Here is a 6000-nt window from a genome sequence, read left to right as displayed (position 1 = left end):
TTCACTACATATCGTACTGTGTATGACTGTGTACGTGACAAATAAAATTTGAATTTGATTTGAATTTCTTGTATTCAGTTTGATCAGTCATGCTGGCATTGTATCAGCTCCTTTTAAAGCACTGCATGGTCTAGCTCTTTTAAATTCTGCAAGATTTCACATCACTGTGAAATGTCCCTGAGTGAAGCGGTGAACTGGGAATGTTGCTGCAAATCTGCTCCTGACCCGTGTGACCTCTGGAACAGCGAGTTATCAAACTTTTACTACTTTGCCTGTTAAATGCCGTGTGCCCGGCAGGTGTCGCCAAAGCGTTGTGTAGAGCCCGGCTGTCAGCAGCATGTACTGTACAGTAGGACAGCTGGGCTTTATTTTGCTTCCCAGACTGGAAACCACTGTAGTGCAGTTGGACTTGACGTCTAGCAACACAACACCAGACTTTAAACAAGCAGACCCGGTGGCTTTGCAAGTTAGCGGCTGCATTCACAGGTAGGAAGCCTGAGACCTTTTCTGAGTAATTTATATGTGGGGTTTTTTTTGTTTTGTTTTTTTGGTAAATGCACAGTGTGTGATCGTAGGCGGCTGCAGGAATGTTCTGGTTATGCTAGCTGATGTGGCTAAAAACGCTAGCGAGGCTGTGCCGGCGTGAGGGGCGGCTGACTTTGAGCCAGACTGTTTAAGTTGCTGGTTAGAGTTGGAGCCGCTTTTCCAAGCTGCGCCAGACAGCACAGCTAGGCTAAATTAGCAGCGAGCAGGCTAGCTCTGGCAGCCGTCCATCCTGCCGGGGCCACAGCAACAGTCCGCTATGCCTCTGTCCCTGCGGGGCATCGCCGCCTCCCCACTGACCGTGACCTCCGCACTTGCTCTTATCATTTATCGCCCTGAATACATACACACACACACACACACACACACACACACACACACACACACACACACTGAGAGGTGTGCTTTCCCCCCTGCCTGCATCCTGTGTCGTTAGCTGTCATGTTCTGTGTGATTTGATGAACAAGCTAGCCGGGAAGCTAGATTAGGAAGGTGATCACCTGAGCTGTCACTCATATCTCAGACCACAGGCTCTCCAACTTTTTCCCTATGCAAATGAAGCGCGCGGTGCACGTAAGCTGGTCCCACTCACGAGAAGCTCCATCAGGCAAGAGTTGCTCCACAGTTGTGCAACAGAGTAGGGTGATAAGGGAGCACAGAAACATCTTCCCCATCATTCCCAGTTTGAGACCGATACCTATTTAAGGAACCCCATGACTCCCTCCCACGCTTCATATAGTGCACCCTGCCTTCCTGGCTGGAGGTTTAAGAAGGTGATGATGAAGCTTAAACTAAAAGCACCCGTCATGCATGTGATCCACAGTGTTCCCGAAGTGACCCATACTCTCTGCATGGTCATGTTTTATCTTAACCCAGGCTCTGCTAAACCTAAACCTCTGCTGCAGAGATTTGCAGAAATGGTCCAGTAGCAAAAAACAAAAAAAACAAAACAGTGTCTGCTACATCTTAGAAAGCCATGGATCCAAATTTCAACAGAATACAGTCTTTAAACATGCTGATCTATATGTGATGCTGTGCAGGAGCAGAGCACTGCTCTGTGCCTTTACTGTATTCCAGCCCACTGATCGGGTTTACATTAATTCTATTACAGAGCTCTGTTCTCGGGTGAGCTGCATTAAGGGCAGGGGTGTGTTTCCCCCCCCCCCCCCCCTGTCTGGTAGAGTCTGCATGTGCTTGAATTCTCTCTACCAATCTTTTTTGTTCCTTGCCTGCATGGCTGATCGTACATAAAGCAGTCAGAGATGATTCAAATCAACCACAGCTCTCCTTGTCCTGAAGGTCTCGGTGCAAGACCTGCAGAAGAGCTTTGAAGCATTATTTAGTGCTGCTAGTGCTGTTTTTGGCTCTGCCCTCTCCCTCTCTGCTTACCTGTCTGTGACCCCACCCTCCCCACTACGCACACTCTCAAGTTCCAGCTCCTTTCTGTTTCCCTCATGTACAAACCTTACAAAGTGCTGACACACACACACACTCAGCCCAGCGCTTACCTTCTTGGGATGCCGTGTCAGAGTCCTGGGCTGTGGCAGCAGTATGCAGCAGTGTGGAGTGGGTGCTCTCGTGTCTTTATCCTTTTGTCGCAGCAGTGATGAAGCGAGGTGTTGATGTAAAGCTTGTTGAGCAGGGGTGCTGAACAATATCCCAGCTCTCATAGGGTGAGAGGCATGCACACAATACTGTTTAAACATTGGTTTTATTGGTTTGCTGTCTAAACTTCTCACAGCTGTGGCTGGATGCATGTTGGTACACTGGTTAGTACTGTCACCAGCACAGGAAGAATGGGGCCTTTCTGTAAAGAGTTTGCTTCTTCTCCATGTGCTTGTGTAGGTTCTCTTTGGGTAGTCCAGCCTATCCAATACTGTATCCCACATCTCGGGCAGTGTTAGTTGGAATAGGGTCTATTCCACTAGTCTCTCGAGGTCCTGTGCATGATGTGGGTGAGTGGTTTAGAAGACTGACAGATGCCTTGGTAAAGAGAGAGCTGAGCATGAAAGCTGTGTTTCACCAGTTGATCTGTGTGCTACTCTTACCTATGACAACAGTCTGTTGGGTAGTGACCAAAACAATAAGATCATGGATACAAGCAGCAGAAACGAGCTTCTCTCATAGTGCCTGTACTCAGTCTTAGAGAGACGGGAAGAAGCCAGAACATTGCAATATACGGTGGGACGACTGGATAAATATATCAGCCATCAGAGGTTTGCTAATTAGATTACCAGATTGTTATTTTTAGGTGACATTTTTTGTAATTTGGTTGTAGTTGTAGTATTTTCCTGGCTTCGTGGTTTGAATGGCCCACTAGTGGCTGGATGGAAGGTTTTACCATTCTGCCCAACTCTCATTGCTGTTCCCTGCATGGTTATGAAGTAACTTAAATCATTTTAAATGTGAAGGATCAAAGTTGTTGGCAACACAATGTCATTCATTATAGTTTCCCAGTTTGTTCTGAGACTTTAGATGTTCAAATTTTCCATCGATGTACGCAACAGCGGCTCCTAAAACTGTGCAGTTTATGTTGCAAGTGACAAAAAGCAACTTGGAAAAATACATTTGTCTATTATTAGTCCCGTTTAATATGACCCATTTTAATGACATGTCTGTATAAATCTCATAAAAACGGTTTCTAAAGAGTTGATTTCATGGGCAGCTGAGGTTTAATTGAGCTTTGTTTGAAAACCAAAGAGCAGAGGACGAGCATTCCCTCTTTTAAGGTCAGCTCTGTGCGCAGGCTCAACTCAAAGAGTCTATTAATATATAAGTGACTAAAAACCATCAAGTCATGCAATAATAACTAAGTGAGAAAGTTGAGGAGAAAGTCAGCAGGCAGACAGCGTGTATTATTAGCTACAGTAATGTGCGCGCGTCTATCAGGTCGAGCTGTGCGCAGCAGACACAAACTGTAGTGTTGCCTCTCAGAGCCAGACTTGTGTGTGTGTGTGTCCATCTGTCTCTTTGTATTTCTGTCTCTTTGTTCGTACTATTCTGTGTACGACTGTAGCTGACCGTCAGTCCGTGTGTGTGTGTGTAGTGTTAAAGCAAGTGTGTGTGTGTGTCTGTGTGTGTGTTTCGCCCTTTGCCAATTAGCGGCTTCTCACCTCCTGAGGCGAGAGGCTGAGTGCGTGTTAGACAGAGGAGGGAGACTTGATGGGGCTTGTCTGCCGCTGACGGCTCAGCCTTAACCTGAACTCTAACACTCTTTCTCACTCTCACGCACACACTTGAGCTCTGATACACACACACACACACGCGCGCACACACATCCCCAGCCAGTTGTTGATAATGCAGCCTTGTCTGTCTCCGAGTCCATGTGACACGCCAAAATGTGACAGTATTGTGTTGGTGGAGCGAAAGGCGCGAGACGGGCAAAGACGAGTGCCAGCCTGCTTTGGAGCGTGTGTTTGTGTGTGTGTGTCTTTGTCTGGGTTGTGCTCATTCAACTGTGCGCCTTTGTACATACAAATGTCTGCAGCGAGTGTTGTGCGTGTGACTTTATCCAGTGGAAATAATGTAAATAGCACAAATCAGACGTTCAACCTTTTCCTTCTTTGTGGAACTGTTCTTTTAAAAGAAAAGAAAAGATTTTTCATGCTGCTGCAGAATTAATCAAGAAGAGTTCATTCTTTTTATGCTACAAGCTCATTTTTTTCCTTCAGTCTGATCGCCTCTACAACAACTTGAGAAGGATTGAAAAACAGCGTGATACCAACGATTTTCTTTTAAAGTTATTTGGCATCTCCTTAAAAAAAAAAAAAGGAATCCGTGCTGGAGATGTAGCATATCCTTTGAAATGGATCACAAACAAGATTTTCATATTCTCGCCAAAGAAAGGAAAACATTTTTAACAGCTCTATCCCAATTTCTGTATTTTTAAAGATATCCTCTTGGCCAGAACTGTACATCTCGCTGAGTTCTGACTGAATACATCCAAAAATGTTGTGCTAGTCAAACGGGAGATCAAAGTGCTGCGTGAAGCCGCCTGAGAAAAGCTGTGGTTTTATTTTTAACCCCAGTTGGCACACAGTGATAAGTTGATCAAAGAACTTATTTGCCAAAACATGGTATATTCTTCCGTGCTAGCCTGCAGAAATCACAGCATTAAGGTGCGTGAGCTGTGTGAAAGTTAATCTCAGCCATTCAGCGAACACAGAGCAGCCTTACAGAGATATTTCTGTTCGGCTTTGACACCACAATCCTCCTCTTCATCTCCTTTGGAGATTTCATGGATTGTGTAAACAGTTTGCTAGATTTAAACATATGTGCATAGCCGGAGAGACGTTTTTTTCTGTTATAGAAACGAGTGAAAACTGGTCATCGAGACGAGGTGCACCACAGCTGCAAAAAACAGGAGCTTTTTTTAAGTTTTGAGTTTAAAAAAATTTAATGTTTTTGAAATTTACTTGGGCAAAACAACACATCTAAAGTGTCACCTGAGTTTATAACTAATTATAAAACAGATTTTTTTTACTTTTTAATCTTTGTTTTATTTATTTAAGAGATCACTTAAATGCCAGTATAAAATCTGTAGGAAAAAAAACCTGAATTAAATTTGTTTTTATCTGAATAAGTAACTATTTTGAAATTCAGATTAGACGATGCTTGTTAAATCCTGAAATAAATGCAAAAAAATAAAATAAAATAGTGAACAACACCCAAACCAAGGATAGAGCTGTCAACGTGGTCCAAAAATAATGTTTGGTTATGCATTAAAAAAAAAAGCTGTGAAAAACATGGGGGGAAAAAGATGTTTTTCTCAAAATGTTTGTCTTGAGCATCGGGGAATTATATATTTAACACGTTCGGCAGCCTGAAAGTAGAAAGAAAGAAGTTCTAACTGTGATGAAGAACCAAGCAAATGTGATTTACCACAGTTTACCTTCAGCGGCTCTGATATCTGTTCCACTAATTACATTAGGCTAAACCATTCACCGCTCTCTCTTCACACCGGCAGCAGGGTGTGTGAAACCTGCAGCCACGCCAGGCAGCTGTTTCACCTTTGCCACACAGTATGCAGCATTGCAGGTGGGTAGCACGCTGTTAACCCCCTCACCGAGGGTTACTGGGTCTAACAAGTCCTCCAGTGGAAATCCAGCTCTGTTCTGTGCAACTCAGGAAACAATACACAATTGAGTTTTCAATAACTGAATGTAGAATATTAGTCCTAAACCGGAATATGTTGAATGCCTGTGTGATACTGTCAGTTTAAGCAGCAGAGTCAGTCACACAGCTGATGAATGACTCCATCCCATCGCACATCTCGAGGGCTGCCAGGTGTCTTCGCGTTTGGCTGATGAGTAGACCTCTGCTCGGGGTGAAAGTGGGGGAAGCTATGTCTGGAATTCTGTCAGGTCACTGGACTTCCCTGTGTGATTAACAGTGAACAAATTACACCTTTAGACGTGTAATTTGTTCCCCCCTAACACGGCCGACGGAGCTAACAAA

General features: G+C 44.3%; 1 protein-coding gene across 1 annotated transcript in view; it reads left to right on the top strand.

The window, feature by feature from the left end:
* Positions 1-345: 345 nt before the first annotated feature.
* The window catches only part of LOC146658477 (low-density lipoprotein receptor class A domain-containing protein 4-like), a 295140-nt gene continuing 289485 nt past the window's right edge, over positions 346-6000 (top strand). Inside the window, exon 1 of the mRNA XM_085422095.1 lies at positions 346-486. The gene's annotated coding sequence lies outside the window, so the exon portion shown is untranslated. The remainder of the gene's footprint in view (positions 487-6000) is intronic.

Source organism: Rhamphochromis longiceps, linkage group LG11 (assembly GCF_057381845.1).
Source record: "Rhamphochromis longiceps isolate RC_006_pf linkage group LG11, R_longiceps_female_GT1.1, whole genome shotgun sequence".
Classification (NCBI taxonomy): domain Eukaryota; kingdom Metazoa; phylum Chordata; class Actinopteri; order Cichliformes; family Cichlidae; genus Rhamphochromis; species Rhamphochromis longiceps.
Note: the sequence above shows the minus strand (reverse complement) of the source record. Positions and strands in the feature narration are given on the sequence as shown.